This window comes from Miscanthus floridulus, chromosome 1, assembly GCF_019320115.1.
Source record: "Miscanthus floridulus cultivar M001 chromosome 1, ASM1932011v1, whole genome shotgun sequence".
NCBI lineage: Eukaryota > Viridiplantae > Streptophyta > Magnoliopsida > Poales > Poaceae > Miscanthus > Miscanthus floridulus.
In genome coordinates, this window is record NC_089580.1 from 199,338,299 (window position 1) to 199,359,072 (window position 20,774).

Here is a 20,774-nt window from a genome sequence, read left to right on the forward strand (position 1 = left end):
CAACTGGCGTGCTGCCATGGTCGACGAGTTCCAGGCTCTCATGGACAATGACACTTGGCGCCAAGTCCCACGGCCGCCCGGTGCCAATGTCGTGTCGGCCAAGTGGATCTTCCGGCATAAGTTCCATGCTGATGGGTCACTCGCCCGGCACAAGGCGCGCTGGGTGGTCTGAGGCTTCTCCTAGCGCCACGGCATCGACTACGACGAGACCTTCAGTCCGGTTGTCAAACCAGCGACGATACGGACCGTCCTCAGCATCGCCACTTCTCGCGCCTGGCCGATCCACCAGCTGGACGTGAAGAACGCGTTTCTTCACGGCCATCTCGCTGAGACTGTCTACTGCCAGCAGCCTCCCGGCTTCGTCGACCCCGCCGCTCCAGATCACGTCTGTCTCCTCCAGAAGTTCTTGTATCGACTGAAGCAGGCACCGAGGGCGTGGTACCAGCGGTTCGCCTCCTACATTCGACAGCTCCGCTTCGTCGCCTCCGTTTCCGACACGTCCCTCTTTGTCTACAAAGAGGGGCCAAGCATCACCTATCTGCTGCTATATGTCGATGACATCGTCCTCACCGCGTCGTCCTCGACTCTTCTCCAGCACATCATGGGGCGCCTTTACTCTGAGTTCGCCATGACAGATCTTGGAGCCCTGCATCACTTCCTCGGCATCTCAGTGACGCGTTCTTCCCAGGGCCTGTTCCTGTCTCAGCGATAGTATGCCCTGGATCTTCTTCAACGTGCTGGCATGGCTGAGTGTCACTCTACAACGACTCCCGTTGACACTCATGCCAAGCTCTCGGCACAGGACGGCACCAAGCTCCAGGACGGCTCTGAGTACCGAAGCCTTGCTGGGGCCCTTCAGTACCTCACCCTGACTAGACCAGATTTGGCATATGCGGTTCAGCAGGTGTGCCTCTTCATGCATGATCCGCGCGAGCCCCATATGGCCCTAATCAAGCGCATCCTGCGCTATGTGAAGGGCACACTCTCCTCCGGACTTCACATCGGCACCGGCTCTGTTCAGTCTCTGATTGCCTACTCCGACGCCGACTGGGCTGGCTGCTCGGACTCTCGACGCCCCACCTCCGGCTTCTGCGTCTACCTCGGCGACAATCTAGTGTCTTGGTCCTCCAAGCGCCAGGCCACGTTGTCTCGATCCAGTGCTGAGGCGGAGTATCGTGCTGTGGCTCATGCTGTGGCCGAATGTTGCTGGCTGCGCCAACTTCTCCAGGAGCTTCATGTCCCGCTTGCTTCGGCCACTGTTGTCTACTGTGACAACGTGAGTGCAGTATACATGACAGCCAATCCGGTGCATAATCGGCGCACGAAGCACATCTAGATTGACATCCACTTCGTCCGTGAGAAGGTGGCCTTGGGTGAGGTCCGGGTCCTCCATGTGCCGTCCTCTCACCAGTTCGCGGACATCATGATGAAGAGCCTTCCAACTCCATTGTTCACTGAGTTTCGGTCCAGTCTTTGCGTCCGTGATCCTCCCGCTACGACTGTGGGCGGGTATTAGGAAGTATATATGTGTATTAGGAAGCTTGTTCATTCCTTCCATGTACACTGATTGTATTCCTTATATACCAAGCCTGATTGGCTATATAATAGAGGTCACCCCCCTCATTAGAGGTGAGGTGTTTTCCCAATATCCTTTCTACAGATACTAACTTAGAATTGTATATTTTTACTTAAATAACCTTTTGTGTTTTGAAAGATACCTTTTGGGGTATTTTACTTTTAGGTAATTAACATTGTTTTACTTATTAGTTTCTATGTTGGAACTAATGTAGAAGTTTTTTATAATGCTGATTTATAGTTGAACATCATGAACTAATGTTGTGTGTCTTCGTGCAGCCTCGTCTGTTTGTTGGTAGGGGGATGCATGAAAGTGCTTTCTCACTTTTCATGTAAGAATACATGCTTTTTTGTGTGCTTGTACATGAATGCAACTTATTTAGCAAAACTATTTTAATTAGAAAGATAGGTACCAGTTTATTATCTTTTAATTTAACACAATGATCTTGATTTGTATTTTTAGGTACACCATGTTCTGGATTGCTCTTCTCTTGATAAAGTTTGCATTTAGCTACTATGTGGAGGTAGTTCTACACACAATTTTGTTTTGCCATGGTTTGTTTCATTAATCATCAATTCAACGAAGTCAATATGATGTATTTGGTAGCCAAACATATGACTATACATGTGCCTTCAAATTGAAGCCGTCTGTAGTCATTTCACATATTCATATATACTATTAGTTATTATTTGTCATTTTTTGAAGATTCACATAACCGGTACATTGAAAGTTCACTTTCATATTCTTAAGATAGAGCATGATATATGTGCCTTTAAATAACACATTTTCTATATTGTTAGTAGACAAAACTATTACATATTAACATGGCTTAAAAATGCTGCCCATGTTGCATCTGTTACAGGTTTTTTTTTATCGTAAAACATCTGTTACAGGTTATTAGTGATGTTTGACTTTGAGGTAGTGTGTTGCAGAAGTCTGGTGGTTAGTGGATGCAACATGCTTAGTTGAGTTTCCTTCAGAAAAAATTGAAGCTACAGTTATTCAACCTCAGTCCTCACATGCCTAAATTGTGAAAGCCATTATTCTCTCTGTCCCTAAATATATGTTGTTCCATCATTGCACTGGAAAGATATGAGATCAGAAGAACAGGCCTCATTGAACGGCTTGGTAATAGTAACTACACTAAATCCATATGTATATATGGTATGTGCTTGCCCATGCATTTGCATGAACTGTCAATAAATAAATGTTGGCCAATTCCATGTTCATAGCAGTAAATGGCCCTTGTCGTGTAAGCCAGTCAGAGAAAATTGAACTAATTGTTATTTACTATTTCAAACACATATGTTTTTGAATGAACTATGTCTCCAACTCAGTTATGTTTGTTCCTATAGATCAAACCTCTTGTTGAACCCACCAAGGTTATCATGAAGACCCCCATACATACTTTCCGGTGGCATGAATTTTTCCCAAGAGGTATGTATGTTTTTCGAACAATATTTCGTGCTCATTCAATTGTACCGATACCAAAGTTTATTGTGCAGAAAAGAGCAACATCGGTGTTGTTATTGCACTTTGGGCCCCAATCATTCTGGTAGGACCTTCTCCTTTGCTTTTCTCGAGAATTTAAGGTCTTCTTATGACCACACAGATTGTTTTCTCCTGAAAACAGGAAGTTAAATTGTTTGTCTCCTATTAAATAAATGTGTATTATGTGGACTTGAGCAGTGTAGGAGGACGACATTGATTTTCGTGCATTTTTGTTTTCTTTACAGGTATATTTCATGGATACACAAATTTGGTATACAATCTTCTCCACTCTGCTTGGTGGAATTTACGGTGCTTTCCAACGACTCGGAGAGGTATTTTTCTTGTTGACTTTTTTCTACATACGAATCGTGCACAAAAGATTTATTTTCAGATTTCTTTATGGTACAAATGATCTTTTGGCAGAAATTATCTAGCGAATATAGGAAGTAACAACACATCAATTTAGGAAGCGTCTTTATTAGAATCTTACCCATGCAGTAAATCCTAGTACTTGTGAGTCTCTGACTAACCCTGATAAGGGATTTCTTGCTGTTCGTTTAACTAATTCTGGTGAACGGAATGTGCTCAATAAGTTCAGGGGTCAGGAGTAACTCAAAAAGATATCTAGAAAGTGATAGATTACCCTGAATAGATCTATGACTTTCTGATTACACAATGATTTTGTGTACTTCAAATGACTAATTGCAGTTTTGCAAAGAATTCTATCACATTTACCTTTCATTTTCTGAAGAGACAGATTCAGACACTGGGTGTGGTGACTTTGTTTAATTCAATACCTTTAGCCTCTTATGTGCATCTAATTTTGGTTGAAACATTTGATAAAAAGCAAACCTTTCATTATTTTGGGCGAGACAGATTCGTACACTGGGGATGCTGCGATCTCGCTTTGATTCAATACCTTTAGCCTTTAACTCATGCCTAATTCCTGTTGAAACATCTGATACAAAAAGGAAGAAAGGTCTGAGGTCTTACTTACACAATCGTTTCAAAGAGGTGCCATTTGTACTCTTAATATATTTCTGCAAACTTCAAATGGCTTGATTGCTAATTCTGTGTATATTTTTTTTGTTATTGATGCTACTTTTTAGATGGAACATGCAGACAAGGAGAATATAGCAGCAGCAAGGTTTGCACAAATGTGGAATGAAATTGTCACCAGCTTTCGAGATGAAGATCTTATAGACAACAGGTGATTGGATTATATGGGTAAACTTAATTTCCAGCTCGATTTGTTTTTCCTGACCTAAGTTGATGCCCACATTTTTTTATTTAGGGAGAAGGAGCTGCTACTTGTTCCTTATGTGTCTGATCAGGCCCTTGGTGTCATGCAGTGGCCTCCATTTTTACTTGCCAGCAAGGTTATTATCTGCTTTTTAATTTTTATGGCTTTATTCTTTGTATTACATCATGTTAGAGGCAATGTTCATTCATATTTTGTTTGTAAGTTAAAAAGGGTTGACCTGTTGTTAACATCATGAATGTCAGATCCCGATAGCTGTTGACATGGCTAAAGATAGCAATGGCAAAGACCGAGATCTGAAAAAGAGGCTTGAGAACGATTATTATTTTAAGTGTGCAATTGAGGAATGTTATGCATCATTTAAGAATATCATCAATGACCTTGTACAGGGCGAACCAGAGAAAAGGTCCCTCCTATATTTCATCTATTAAACTCTGAAGAAATAATTTACTGATCCATGGCCTACTTGATGGTGTTTATTTATGTGCTTTCAGGGTCATAAATAAGATATTTGCAGAAGTTGAAAAATGCATCTCTGAGGACAAAGTTATTGCAGATTTGAACATGCGTGCCCTACCAGATCTCTACTCTAAGTTTGTTGAGTTGGTAAAATACTTGGTATGTATAACCTATATACTTTTTTTTAATGCAATTGACAGGAGCTCTGCCTTTAGTTTATAAGGAAAACCGGGCCCGAAAACCTAACACTTGCATTGTTAATTTAAGGAAAATCAGCAAAAACCCTAACATCAGAAGCATGGCCAAAACGGCAAACCCAAACCCCACCAGCTGCAAGTCATCGCTGCCGAACCCTAACATCGAATTAAAGAGAAGTAGATTGCGTATAACACATGGGATATTTGCATTGACCCTCCCCAGATACATATGGCTGTATGAGATTACAATATCCTAACTACCAAACAATGTTTTCAGGACGGCTGGTCGAGCCTGGTCGCCTGGGGACCGTCCAGGACGATTAGTCGTTGTCCAGGACGATTAATCGACCCTGGACGAGTCCCCTGGTCGTCCCGGTCGTCCCCTACATATGGGGACTGATATATACCATATATATATATTATAGTTATATACAATATACTTCCATCCAGGGTCTCAAGATTTAGCCTTCCTATTGGGATCTTTGGCTTCAGCAACCATTTCTGGAGACAGTTTTGCTAGGGCCTTCTCAACAAGCGATGCAACATTTGAAGCAGCAGCGGCCTGTGCGCCTGCAGCAGCAGCCGCAAGGAAGAGAGAGAGGGCAGCTGGAAGGGAGGGAGGAGCAGCTGGGAACCGGAAGGGAGGAGAGGAGGAGAGGGAGCTGCAGAACTGCAGCAATGGAGGCGGCTGCTGCAGCTGGACAGGAGAGGTGAGAAGAGTGCGTGTGTTCTATTGACTTGTGAGTGAGAGGCTGAGGGGGTGAGGGGTAGGAAAGAAGAGAAACCCTAATGGGCTTGGGCCAAAACATAAGACAGCTAGCTAGGCCCAACTCTGGGATGAAGCCCACTCTCTGGCTGGACGGCCACACAGCCTGGACGGATGATTAATCGCGACTGGATGACGACTAATCGAACGACCAGGTTTCTGGACGGTCTGGACGAGTCGGAGGCCCTGGTCGAGTAGCTAAGACCATCCAGGACGATTAGTCGCGACTAATTGCGATTAATCGGACGTCCTGATAACATTGCTACCAAATATACTCTAACAACAAAACTAGCTATCATTATAGAGAAGTATTTAAATGTCCATCTGTTATTCTGTTATCAAAAGGTGCTAGATGTTGAAGTGAATAAGTGGATTGCCCACCTCTTCCCAATGGCTTAAGCTTTTGGGTTCACCTAGAGGGCAAACAGCAGGTTGTGGCAAGCCATGCTTCGCAAGACGGTCTGCTGTCCAGCATCTATTATTCACTGCAAGCCAAATCAAGAACTTGCACTTTATGGGGCCTAGCTTCTCCAAATCTGCTTCCATGGTGCAAATCTTGTTGTACCGATGAAAAAAAGCATCATAAGCAGATTTGCTGCTGTAAATTCCACTCTTTGAAAAGCCTCAAGAGTACCGACTCCTTTACTGTTCTCTGTTTTGATACTCTCTTAGGAACCAGTGCAAAGCTAGCTAACTTCAGGAAACTCTTTGGAATCATTCATTAATGTTTTGTTTAAAACAATGGACAGCTATGGTCACACCAACAGAGCATGTTCGATGTGGTGTTATGCTTGTGCTTTTGATACCTTGGGTTTTTACAACAATGCATACTAGAGACACCCCTAGGGGAAGTAAACAAGACGATACTTTTTGGGAAAGACAGGGTTAGCGCTGCCTGGGTTGAGCCATTCCTAACAACTCATCTAGCATTGACTTTCTTGCTTTAACTAACCTGACTCCTGGCCCTTTTGCTCTAGGCTCTACTCCTTGTCATTGATTTCTAGCTAGCTTTCCCACTCGCATAAAAGGAATGAATCGAGGGTATTTACTTGCATTTCTTTGTCCTACTTGGGCTTTAAGAAGAGAGGATTTATTAGCACGACGAGCATCGCATGCTAATCGGGGGATTGAATAGGATATCATAGAATGTAGCATATTGTCTGAACTTATAGCATGATGTCTACCTGTGTTAGGGGAAAAATAAGGTTGTTTTACATAATATTAGACCCATGGTGCAAACATTTAGGAAGCATTCAAACCTTTCCTTGCTTGGCTTACAATGTTGATATGTAGAACTAATTTTTGAAACAAAAGGCAGGAGCTCTGCCGCTCAATTAAGACGAAAGAAAGTAATAATGTACAAGAAGGTTAGCCAACCGAGTTGCCAAAATGGCACCCGAGGGGCTAACCACCCCACGCGACGCGATTGAACACAAACACGACACACTGCCATGGATCATCGTTGCCGAGCATGGAAGCAAAGCTGCCAGCAGCTTGGACTTCCCATGGCAGGCCACCCACTGGTCACCTCCCGACGGGTCCAAAGGAACGACCGCCACCGGTCATCGTTGCCAAGCTCAACCATCGAAGAGCAGCTCCGACTTCCAGTCGCGAACCCATGCCTCACATCGAGGCCGCGGCGATAATCCAGATGCGACGCCTTCAGAAAGGGAGCGACGCCGATGGCGCCACCGTCACACGTCCAAAGTGGACCGGGTTTTCACCCTTGGATGACATGCTAGAGGGGAAACACGACGCCCCCAACAGGGAAGCGGCGCCCAATGGCGTCGCCGTTGCCAAGGCTTTCGCCCAAGAACCCTCTAGCACGAACGCCGGGTCGCGAAGCCGGACCCCCTGCCAGCCTTCACCGCCATCGTCGCTGTCCCGCCGCCCCACGGAAGCCCCTTCAGAGGGGCATCGACGCGCGGGCTGCACGCAGCAGCCGCACAGCTGCGTCGGCCGTCACCCCCTCCGTTCGGGTGCATAGCCGGACCTGGCTCCGCCGCTCGCGTCCCAGTGCCACACGACGAGGCCGCCACTGACCATCTTCGTCGGCCCAGGCACCCGCCGATGTCGCAGCCAACCTCGCCGCCAGCCGCTACAGGGCGTGTGCCCCACCATCTCGGGCGCCGCCCCCTGCCCTGTGACCGCCAGATCTGGACACTAGGCCCCGAACCCGGCGCCCCATGCCGCCGCCGCCGCCGCCGCCGCCTCCGTCTTGACCACAACCGCAGGCACCACCTGCCGCCGGCCCCGAAGCCGAACTGGCCACTTGGAGTCCAGATCCGGCCTCCCGGGCACCGGATCTGACCTCACGTGCCCCGGACCGGCGGCCCCAGCCGTCGCTGCCGTCGCCGTCAAGAGAGGAGGAGGGGAACGCGCGGAGGTGAAGGAGAGCCCGCCGCCGTCCCCTGCGCCAGCTTGGGCACCAGCCGGCGCCGCCATAGCCGCGACGGCCCTCCCCGCTGAGCTCCACGCAACTCACGCGAGGGGAGGGGCCGTCAGCCTGCTGCCGCACGCGCCGCCAAGAGAAAGGAGAAAGGCCCCGCCGCCGCCATCCCTGCCGGTCGGGCGGCCATGCCGGCGGCTAGCTCCGGCGGCGGCGCGGCGGGGGGAGGGGAGGGGAGGGGCTGCTAGGGTTTGGGGGGAGGAGCCGCCCGAGCCGCTCACGTGGGAGCGACGCGGGGGGAGGGGAGATATGCAGAACTAATAGAGGGCAATAATTACAACTGTGTTCTCTGCAACAATAATGTTGAGGAAACTGCTCACCACCTATTTTTCAGTTGCCCCTTCAGCCAGGAATGTTGGCAGCACTTGGGAATCCAATGGAACCTTCAGAGTGAATTCTTTCAAATGATGATACAATCACAACAGCAGCACCAAAATCCTTTCTTCATGGAGACCTTCATCATTGCTGCCTGGCATATTTGGAAGCAGAGAAACAACTTCATATTTGACAGGGGCCGGCCTTCTTTCTCTTCTTGGAAAAACCTCTTCAGTGAAGAGGTCAAACTTCAGGCGTTTAGAATGAGAGATGATAAACGTGTAGCTTTTCTCCTCTGTTTAGATCTCCTCTCTTAGGCCTCCCTGGTTTTTGGCCTGCGGTTCCCTTCCCACTGTGGCTACCTCACCCCTCCAGCTGGTTGGTTTGTTGTTATTTCTCTATCTTTTGTACAGGTTTCTGTTTTTATTTAATAAAATCCTACAGTGGGGGCTTCCCCTGCTGTATTTCCCCGTTCAAAAAAAGAACTAATAGAGTTATTATAGGGGAACACGATACATGTTTATGTATAGGCATTGACAGAACCAACCACCGATATCCATGTCTAATATAAGTCAATCTACAGGTGCGCCAGACTTGGGAGTCCAAGGCAGCACAAAACGTATACATACCGGGCTCTAGGCCCATCTGCCTATCTAACAGATAATGATTGGATTGCTAAGCTTCTATTATACTTTTATCTTTTTGAAAACATCTACTGTTATTGCATCACTCAATGTTTGTTGTACATAGAAATGGAATCTAATCTGGTTTATCTTCATGCTTATTCCCTAGATTCCACTGGTCTAATTCATCTTAATCTTATCCTTTTTTATGATATCAGAAGGAGAATGATGAGAAAGACAGGAGTGCTGTAATAAAGATTTTTCAAGATATGCTGGAGGTTGTAACAAGAGATATATTTGACGACCAACTTAGGTACAAGTATTGTTTTAAGCTTGTACATATATTACCAAGTGTGGGACACTTCACTGTGCTAACTTAATGTTTCACATCCTGTGGACAATGTCCATTTCAGGCAATAACCATATACAGCTTTTTCTGTTAAATTATTTGCAATACTGAGTTTCAAGCATCATCCGTATCACCCAAAAGCTTAAAACAAGGATGGACTTTGTGCCATAGATTTCCACAAGCGCAACTATCAAAATAGCCTGTGGTCTCCTAGAGACGAGTAACATGAAAACTGAAATTTTTACTAGTATATGCAGTACTCTTGCCATGACTTCTCTTTGGCCATGGGCTATTGTTCTAGAATCCTATGGTTTATGCTAAAACAATGTTCTAGGAATACTGAATTCATGCATTTTGCGATCCCTCCAAAAACATGACGAATGTGCAGCCAATCACAAAGATAAGATGGAAATCCTGATGCTGATATATGTCTCGTGCTTTCTTTTGTCCTGGCTTTCTACAACAGCAGTAACAACAAAGCCTTTATGTCCAAAGCAAGTTGGGTAGGCTTCTGCCTGACTTTCTGTAGCTAATCATTTTTTCGCAACATGACAGTATTTTGGAGTCAAGTCATGGAGGCTCATATCAAAAGCATGATGACACAACCGCATGGGATAAAGAGTATCAGTTGTTTCAACCATATGGAGCTATCAAGTTTCCCCTACAAGTCACGACCACAGATGCTTGGCTAGAAAAGGTTATTAAGCTATAATTAAACTTTGCAAAATTGAATGCATGTTGACTTTTCTGTGCAGTGTTCTTGAATGCTTTGTTGCTTATATGATTCGTTTCACTCCAGATAAAAAGGCTGGAACTACTACTTACCGTGAAGGAATCTGCTATGGATGTTCCTTCAAATCTAGAAGCCAGAAGGCGTCTTACCTTTTTTACCAACTCCTTATTTATGGATATGCCTGATGCACCCAAAGTCCGAAACATGCTCTCGTTTTCGTAAGTACTTGTGAATAACTCGGTCATTATTTTCTTGAAACTCATATCATATCACTTTTGCACTGTGTCATATGCCCAGTGTTCTTGTGATACTTGCCTCAACTCTTCTCGAACAGTTACTCTGTTAATTTGAATACCTTTCCTGAAGGCATTATTTTTTCTTTATTTGTAATTTACTGAAATACTTCACTGCTATGTCATCTGAAATTTGCAAAACAGAAGCATAGTAGATCACAGACAGACATGATTATTGAATACATTTTTTTCCTTTTCACTTTTAAGTTATTTTCCTCTCCTTGACTCCTTTTCCCCTGTCATAAATTCACTGTTGGCGCCTATAAATGATGATATTTTGTCTGTATCTGCAGCGCATTGACCCCTTATTACAATGAACACGTTCTTTTCTCTATAAAAGAGCTTGAGGAAGAAAATGAAGATGGAGTTTCCACCCTATTCTACCTGCAAAAAATTTATCCAGGTTGAGGCACAACTCTGTCCTTTTCATGTATGAACATAAAGTGTGTTCAGGAACATCTGGTGTTTACTATGTCATGTTATGCCTATACATGTAGATGAATGGAAAAATTTTAAGGAAAGGGTTGGCTTGGAGGAAGAACTTAAAGTGAGCGAAGAAAGCGAAGAGAGCGAAGAACTAAAGGAGGAGCTTCGTCTATGGGCCTCATACAGGGGCCAAACACTAGCTCGAACAGGTACTACTGGATACTTATTAACATTTATTTGTTGAAGTCAAATACTTACTTTTCGAGAGTACATAGGAGAATACGCAGGAGAACTCAAATACTTCTGTCACTCGTTTTCCTTTCAAATGAATGTTGTAATCTTTCAGTCTGTATCTGTTGATTCTTAATCTTTTACTATTTGATTGTTCTGAAACAGTTAGAGGCATGATGTACTACAAGAAAGCTTTGAATCTTGAAGCATTTTTAGACATGGCCAAACGTGAAGGTAATAGACCATATCAGTTTTCTTAGCATGGGTTCCTCCCTCCTGCCATCCCACCAACCTTGTTATTTATTATGCTGAAGTGCTGATTGATTCTATTAACAGCTGGGTTTATGACTGGACTATGGTTCTTGTTTGTTGCATTTACATATTTATTCTCATTTTCCCCTACGCTACTAAAAAAAATATTCGCAACTCTGCAGATCTCATGGAAGGATACAAAGCAGCTGAGTCAGTAAATGATGAACAATGGAAGATACAGCAGAGGTCCTTATTTGCTCAATGTGAAGCAGTTGCTGATATGAAATTCACCTATGTGGTTTCATGCCAGCAATATGGAAATGATAAGCGTGCTGCACTTGCTAATGCCCAAGACATATTGCAGCTAATGAGGAAGTAAATGAGCTTCTAACATTTACCTTAAAAATACAATATAATAATATCAATGAAATACTCATTTTCTAGTTTTAGTACTTTTTGCGAAACAATAGTAGTTGTTTACCTGTAAACTCATTACTAGGGTTACACTTCTTGCAGCTACCCTTCTCTCCGTGTAGCATATATTGATGAGGTGGAAGATAGAGTAGGAGACAAGAAAATGGAGACAGCTTATTATTCTACTTTGGTAAAGGTTGCTCTCACTAAGGATTCTGAATCTGCAGAGCCCATTCAAAATCTTGATCAGGTAATGTGATCTATATTATATCTGGTAATGGTACACAAATTTACAAAACCCTCTATAATGTCAGTCTCAATTCATTGCATCACATCAGTCATCAATCCTCTAAAAAGCCTATAACATTGGTCATATAAATACATCTTTATGTTTCCAAGGTTATCTATCGGATAAAACTTCCAGGCCCTGCAATTTTGGGAGAAGGAAAGCCCGAAAACCAAAACCATGCAATAATTTTCACCCGTGGTGAAGGCTTGCAGACCATAGATATGAACCAGGTGTTTCTCATCATTCCATTACTTCTCTTTTGTGAAGAAGATGACTTTCAATCTCATATAAATGTGTTCTTATGTTATTAATTTTGTAGGATAACTATTTGGAAGAAGCTCTTAAAATGAGAAACCTGCTCCAAGAGTTCCTTACGGAGCATGGAGTGCGTCGTCCATCTATACTTGGAGTTAGGGAGCACATTTTTACTGGCAGGTTGATTACTTCCAACAATTGAGATTGATGGCTTTGTTCTTTGCATAATCTCACACTTATTTTGTCTTCGACAATGTAGTGTATCTTCCCTTGCATGGTTCATGTCAAATCAGGAGCACAGTTTTGTGACTATTGGGCAGCGTATCCTTGCAAACCCTCTGAAGTGAGATCTTCTCTTTTTTTACTACTCTGTATTCCACAACAGTAAATGCATAGTGAAATTATATTGCATTTATTGCACATAATGCTACGAATACCACAATCCATGAAGCACGGCTCTCCAAGTCCTAGTAGGATTAGAATACAAGTCACCTATTTCAACACATATTGTGTACTCTTTCTGCAGTTGCAGTAGTACCTAGGAATTCTCAGAATCATAAGTTCATGACATTGGATTATCTTTTTTTCCTGGAATGTATCTAAAGTTCTTAATTTGCTTTATGATAGGGTCCGGTTCCACTATGGGCATCCTGATGTATTTGATAGGCTTTTCCATCTGACAAGGGGTGGTGTCAGTAAGGCATCAAAGAGTATCAATTTAAGTGAAGACATTTTTGCAGGTTTGACTCATTCCATAATATGCCTATGATTAAGTTCTCCATGACATATAAGAAATGATTTTATATTTTAATTTCTGCTATGCCAATGGAGTATGTTTTTACTTTCCCAAATAAGTAATGTACTCATGAACTTAAACAAACATGTGCAAGAGACAACATATCATGAGATAGTAATGAGTACTGCAAAGTAATATTCCTATTGTCTTCACTATTTTAGGCTATAACTCAACTCTTCGTGGAGGCAATGTAACACACCATGAATATGTGCAAGTTGGTAAGGGAAGAGACGTCGGACTAAATCAGATCTCTATGTTTGAGGCTAAAGTAGCAAATGGAAATGGTGAACAGACTCTTAGTCGTGATATCTACCGTCTTGGGCACCGCTTTGATTTTTTCAGGATGCTTTCATGCTACTTCACAACCGTGGGGTTTTATTTCAGTACACTGGTATGATCAATTTGTGTTGATCTTAAAAATATATTTCAGTATGTTTCTAACACATTTTACTCTTTCCCTCAGTTGACGGTTGTCACAGTTTATGTATTTCTGTATGGGCGCCTTTATCTTGCTCTCAGTGGACTTGAAGAGGGGCTATCGCAGGGAAGATTGATTCATAATCATCCCCTTCAAGTTGCTCTGGCCTCACAATCTCTTGTTCAGCTTGGTTTTCTGATGGCTCTTCCAATGATGATGGAAATTGGTCTTGAAAGAGGATTTGGTCAGGCACTCAGTGATCTAATCATGATGAATTTGCAATTGGCTACTGTGTTTTTCACATTTTCCCTTGGCACTAAGACTCACTACTATGGAAGAATGTTGCTTCATGGAGGTGCTCAGTACAGAGGTACTGGTAGGGGATTTGTCGTCTTTCATGCTAAGTTTTGCAGAGAATTATAGACTCTACTGTCGCAGCCACTTTGTTAAAGGGATTGAGCTGATGATTCTGCTCATTGTATACCAACTATTTGGTCAATCTTATCGCTCAGCCATTGCCTATATTTTTATTACCTTCTCTACGTGGCTCCTGGTATTGACATGGCTATTTGCACCCTTTCTATTCAACCCCTCCGGATTTGAGTGGGCAAAAATTCTTGATGATTGGTCTGATTGGAATAAGTGGATCAGCAATCGTGGTGGGATTGGTGTATCACCAGACAAGAGCTGGGAATCTTGGTGGGAAGTGGAGCAGGATCATCTAAAATATTCAGGAACAATAGGACGCTTTGTTGAGATAATCTTGGCCGTGCGTTTTTTCATATACCAGTATGGCCTTGTTTACCACTTACATATCACACATGACAAAAGCATCTTGGTAAGCTTTTCAGGTTGATTATATTAAAAAAGCTATACTTCGATTGTATGATTAGTTTTATGGATCATTTATATGTTTACAATGGTATTTATTGTAGGTATATTTAATTTCTTGGCTCGTAATTGTGGCAGTTCTGCTCGTTATGAAGGTAAATGTGAACAGAATATGGATCTTATAGTAATAATAGTACAATGTTCTTAGCACTGCATCTCTGTCTGCTATTAACATTGTCATATTTCTAGTTTCTTTCCTAAGCTGCCTATATTCTTTGCAGACAGTGTCGGTGGGAAGGCGGACATTCAGTGCTGATTTCCAGCTATTCTTCCGTCTGATCAAGTTTTTGATATTTGTTGCTTTCACTGCTATTTTGATTGTCTTGAAAGTATTTCTTCATATGACCTTCCGTGATATATTTGTGTGCTTTCTAGCATTCTTGCCCACAGGATGGGGGATACTACTGGTACGTCATTCTCTTGCTTTTTCTACATTTCGGTTTACTTATTCTTTGTAAATTCATAATACTAATATGCTTGCTGCTGTCTTATTGTGCATGATTTGATTCTTCAGATTGCACAAGCTTGCAAGCCTCTTGCTCGACATGTAGGATTATGGGGATCTGTTCGTGGCCCTTGCACGGGCCTATGAGATAATTATGGGGGTGCTTCTCTTTACTCCAATTACTATATTGGCATGGTTCCCCTTTGTGTCGAGTTCCAGACGCGGATGCTGTTTAATCAAGCGTTCAGTAGAGGACTGCAAATTTCTCGAATTCTTGGTGGTCAAAAGAAGGAACGGTCCGCTCGCAACAAAGATTGATTAGTCTCCTTTCTGGTATTTCAACATGCACATGCTGTAAATATTTGTCACGAGGTATATCGTATTTTTGTGACTACAGTACAAATCAAGGTGTCGTATTGTACCCCGTCTTCCTCCTGTAGTCCTGTGTGATCCTGTCACCAATCCCACAACATTGTACAATTTCAGATAAAGCTCGTCCGAGTTCTTCCTTTCTTTGCAATAAGGTGTCGTTTGGTTGTGCACTGCAAATGCAAACGCAAAGGAAAATTGGAAGCAGTGCTAATGGTAACGGTGACGCAGATTCCTGATTTTGTTTGCTTCAACACTATAAACGCAAATCAATGTCAGGGCGGCTGCGATGGTCATGGTACAAGTAGAGCTCGGCTGTTGCAAGCGCGTCAGTAGTGACAATCACATCTCACCGGAAGCGGCGGCGCCGCAACCGCATAATTATCTCATAGGCCTGTCCGTGCGCCCCCTTGATGATGTTGACACATGGCTAGTTAATTAAACCTCACGTTCACTACCTTGTCATCGCATGGCGTGGCGATCGCTCCTGTTGCTTGCTCGTCGTCCTCTTCCTCTCTTCCGATCCCATATGGAAATCATCCCCTTTCTCGCCTGACCGCTCTTGAATTTAGCTCAAGAAGAATGGATGTCGGTAAGGGTGGAAGAGGGTTTGAGAGAAGATGGGGCATGAAAAACGGAACCGATGGCAAGACAGCACACGTGTCTCTAGTCAGACATGCTCGCGAGGAAGGCTGAGGGGCGGCTTCATGGTGGCAAGAGGCAGCTTTGTTTTAGCCTTCCAGCTGAGCGACGGCCGATGGCATGTAGGTTAAGCACTCCAACGGTGGTCAAGCGTATTTTGAGGAAGACGAGAAGCGACAGGTGGTGATTGAAAGGAGCATTACTGCAGGGAAGTCGAGCTGATCGACCCAGAAATGATACGGATGTGGACATGTGGTGCGCTGGTGTATTCTCCCCTCAAAAAGTTGAAATGGTGGTAGCGCTCCTGGCCTTGTTTCAATAAAGATGTAGACTTGGACACTCGGTGCTTGATATGTTGCTTACTGTTCATGTAATCCACAGAACCCATAAATAGTCATAATGCTTGCCTTTTATGCTTTGGTCAGAAAACGAACTTTTTTCTGGAACTGCAAGGGACCAGTTAACATGTTCATAACACGCATAATTTCAGACCTCAAATACTCCTACTTACTCTCTCGTCCTGAAATATAGTGCATTTTGACTTCTATACAATGACTATGTCTAGATTAGGCAAAGTTTGTTAAAAAGGAAATCATAATTTGAGAAAAAAACTCCTTAGTTGGATATAATTCATGGGTACATGAGTCATTTGAGCGTTCTCTTAAGTTGTCTTAAAAAAATTTAGAATACACTATATTGCAGGACAGAGAGAATATGTTGATAGGTTTTGTCCTAAAAAATTGCATGGTAGGCTTCACCAGATTATGTTTGGAAATAACCGAACAGATTCAGTGCCAGTAAACAGAAAATGCAACCATTCCTTATTTTGACTAGTAGAAAGTAGAAACCAGTTAATGAATGAGAACCGGTGGAAAGAAAACTCTGTCCCTCAAATTATGTAGTAGATATCATTAAGGCCTTGTTTGGATATATGTGTATCCATCTCAATCCATATGTGTTGGAGCGGAATGGAATGTAATTTAGTTTAATTTCACTCTAATCCATTTCAACACATGTGAATTGAGACGAATACATACACATCCAAAGAAGACCTAAGGGTTACAACGACCGAAGGAAAAAAAAAAGCAACAGGGAGTTCTGGGCTTCTGGCGTGCACAGCTATAGCCTTCGTCACTAGTGGGACAAAACAATATGGTTAAGGCGGCCATGAACAGTGTGGTTGATTATCATGACCAGAAAAGAGACTCAATAAACTTTGGTTGAGGCCAACAGCAAATGGAAGTCGTGCCATGTTGAATGGCACTAGTCAAAAGCGGTTTTGCACAAGTTAGCATCATGCTAGTTGGGCTGGGGCCACAACCTGCTCGACTGTTGCCATTCAACATGGTCATGCTGCTAGCGAAGTAACGTACAAGATAGTAATTTCATTAGAAAAAAAGAAATGGTGCAAAGATCGGCCAAGAAACGCTACTGCACCACACCTAGCCAAACTCGACAGTTGACAGCTACTAACTACAACTAACACCATCGCTTTCTAGCTAGCACGACACAAGCAAAACAACAACAACAGTGACGACACAAGTTCTCTTTGTAGACTAGTTCCCGAAATTCGTTGCATTTCGTATTGCAACCTTGATGTTGGGCTTGCGACGACGGCAGGCAGCCGTTCTTTTTTTAGATAGAAGAAAAGTTAAAATAAAATAAAAACTCTAGTACACAGGTGCACTTCATTTGATCATGGTTAGTGCGTGCGTGGTCTGATTGTTCCTCCTGTGAACAAAGAAGAGATTATTCGAAAAACCAAGCACTGCACGCAATCCAACCACGACCATAACATTTAATTAGAGGCCCCCGCCCCATTCGCATCGTAGGTGAAGCCTGGAAGGAAGGAATGTAAAGGCTGATTGCGATGTAAAGTTGTGACCTGGGGGGTTCGTCATCCATGAAAGCATTCAACGCATGGAGCCACGGCCCACTTGCGGCCGCAGAGACCGCAAGCCTCCTTTTCCGCCGTCGACAGCGATCGTGGGTCGTGCCACCGCAGCCGACGCAGCCAGGGATGTTGAGCTGCGCGTCGCAGCCCCGCAGGTGCAGCGCGGCCATCTCGATCGGCCGCTTGAAGCTGCAGGGACGAGCCTCCATCCATGCCGCAACCTCATGCTAATCAACAAATATTCAAGGAGCAAGAACTCACCTGTGACTGCCGGGCTATGTGCCCATGCGCGCCAAGCGGCCGCCGCGGCAGCGACAGCGGCCATGGTCACCACCACGGCAAAGACGCGGCACAACTTCGTTTGTTAAAACCGCAGCATCCGGGCATCCGGCCTACACGCGCAGGAGCACAGATCACCAACCACGAGTCACAAACGCTGCTACCAGACGCATACGTCGCCTTACGCAGTACGTCGACGGCGCGCTTGCGCAGGCATAACGCGTACCGAATGCATGACTGGCGCAAAGCCAAGTGTTTGCGGTTCTATGCTGGCTTGCCCGCAAAGTCCGCGAGGGCTCTGGCGGTTTGTGCGGATGCTTGGTGGACAGCCGCGAACGGACCCGCCTGCAATGCTACTGCTGGCCGTAGTAGGTGAAAGGCATACTTAGAGACCCTGTTTACTTCCATTTTGGACGTAAGCTGTCAAGCTGATCTGTCAATTTTGGACGTATGCTGAAAGAAAGTCTGTTTGAATACACGTTCATGCACGCTCCCTGGAACGCTATCGATTCTTCTAGCACACAAACATGTAGCATAGCACACTTAGAGACCCTGTTTACTTCCGTTTGGCATGGCAAAAGATTAGCCCCTAAGCTTTTGCTGCTAAAGTTTAGTCTTGCTAGAGGTATTTAGATCCATAGTAAAAGTTTAGGCTAAAAGTGCAAAATAAGATATCCTTCACACCTCCAATACTTTTAGTTCAGTTTTATCTCTCTTGAGGTGCAAATGGCAAAACTTTAGCCTCCCCTTTTCCTTCACTTGTTTAGATCTATTTATCCAAAATATAGACTAAAAGTGCTGGACAAAAATTTTACCAAAGGAAGGAAGGAAAGTAATAAATCTAAGGGGAACAAGTGGATAAAGCAAGCCCGAAGCAAGCCCGGTAATATCTTTTTGTTTTCTTGATTTTGTACGTACGTGGTACGGTTGAATCCGCTGATATATATATATATATATATATATATATATATATATATATATATATATATATATATATATATATATATATATATATATATATATATATATATATATATATATATATATATATATATATATATACCCGTACCAGTGGGCCCCGCGCTTTGCCGCGGGCGCTAGGAAGAATTGCAATTGGGGTTGATAGTATGTCATTTGTGTTGCAACATATAGAAATATAATAGTAACCTAAAAGTGTACATGTTCTAGACATAACATTGGAACTTTAGTGAGTTGTGAGTGACAATGCGATGCAACCTGAAGTACTGATTGTTCTTCAGGCTTCACTGATAGCAGAGGCCACCAACACTTTCATTTTAACAGTCTCGAAGCATAAACTTGGAACGATCCGTCTATGATGACATAAACATAAAATCAAATACTGGAAAGTGAATAATGGAAATTTTGAGATATCATCTAGGAGCTAATTGTCCCATCGTGTTCCTCTAGAATCAGATTAGGATAACCAATTGGAAAGTGTTTGGACCATACTCCATCCGTTCCAAATTATAAGTCACTTTGACTTTTTTTATACATCTATTTTGCTACGCATCTAGATATAATAATATGTCTAGATACATCACAAAATGGATGAACCAAAAAAATTAAAGCGATTTATAATTTGAAACGGAGGGAGTAGATCATAAGAATAAAGGAAATAGTAAACAACTAAAATATTGCATGGACTTTGCTAGAACTAAAAACAATTGTAAAAAAAAGAAATCACCTAGATATTTGCAAAAAAAGGCAAAAAATTAAACTATTGTTGTAAAGAGATCATGAAGAAGCCAAAAAAACACACATCAATAAATTTTCGAGTATTCACTAATTGATCTATAGAAATTTGAGGTCACCTTAAGGACCTGCCAAAGTGATCCTTGTACTCATGGGTTGTAAGAAACAAACCAATATGGAAAAAAGGGAGGAAATCAAAATTATTTATATCAACTTGTGGAGACTGAAAGCGGGCCGCAAAAATGAAACTAGTTGCCAGTACCATTTTCATTTGATGAACTGAAAATAAAGAGTAAAATGATTGAAATGGAAGCTCCGAACATAAGAAGGCGTGCGTCAGTGGGCAGCCACGAACATAATAAGGCCACCCAGTATCCTAAAGTAAAGACGATCACACCTTACCAAATCGAATCAGCATATGAAAGAAGGTCCAGCAAATACCAGCAGCAAGTCAGTAACTCAATACCAAATAGAGTGTTGAGAAATGTGAGAACAAAAGCTAATGGGCTGGAGGCACCTGCTCTAATCCGCATAATGATATATTCCTAGAGGGAGAACAACCACAGGATATTTAGTGCTAGCAAACATTTTGGTATGAAGGCCATGATTAATTGAATCTATTCTGTTGAACTGTACAATATAATTAGAATGGTAAAAGGCGGGCTAAAAGATTGCGATACATGAGAAAGTTGGGAAGCTCCTTGTTAAGCTGGTAGGCTGCTGTCCACCATGGAATCTGGGAAAAAATGATTTGCAGGCAATATAGTTAATCTTTTTAGAAAAACTTAGCACTAAGCTGTCTATGTCCCACTGGTAAAATAAATGCATTGTACTATATGTAGTTTAACTGCAGGAAACATGGCCTATGGAATATGGCCTGCCAGTAGTGTAAGTTCCAAACTCTTATGCCAAGTGTATAATACGGTATGTGATGAATATGTAAAATTG

General features: G+C 43.1%; 1 pseudogene; it reads left to right on the forward strand.

Annotated features, from left to right (window-relative positions):
• LOC136449975 (callose synthase 3-like) overlaps nt 1–15,442 on the forward strand; it is a 27,500-nt pseudogene extending 12,058 nt beyond the window's left edge.
• Nucleotides 15,443–20,774: the final 5,332 nt, after the last annotated feature.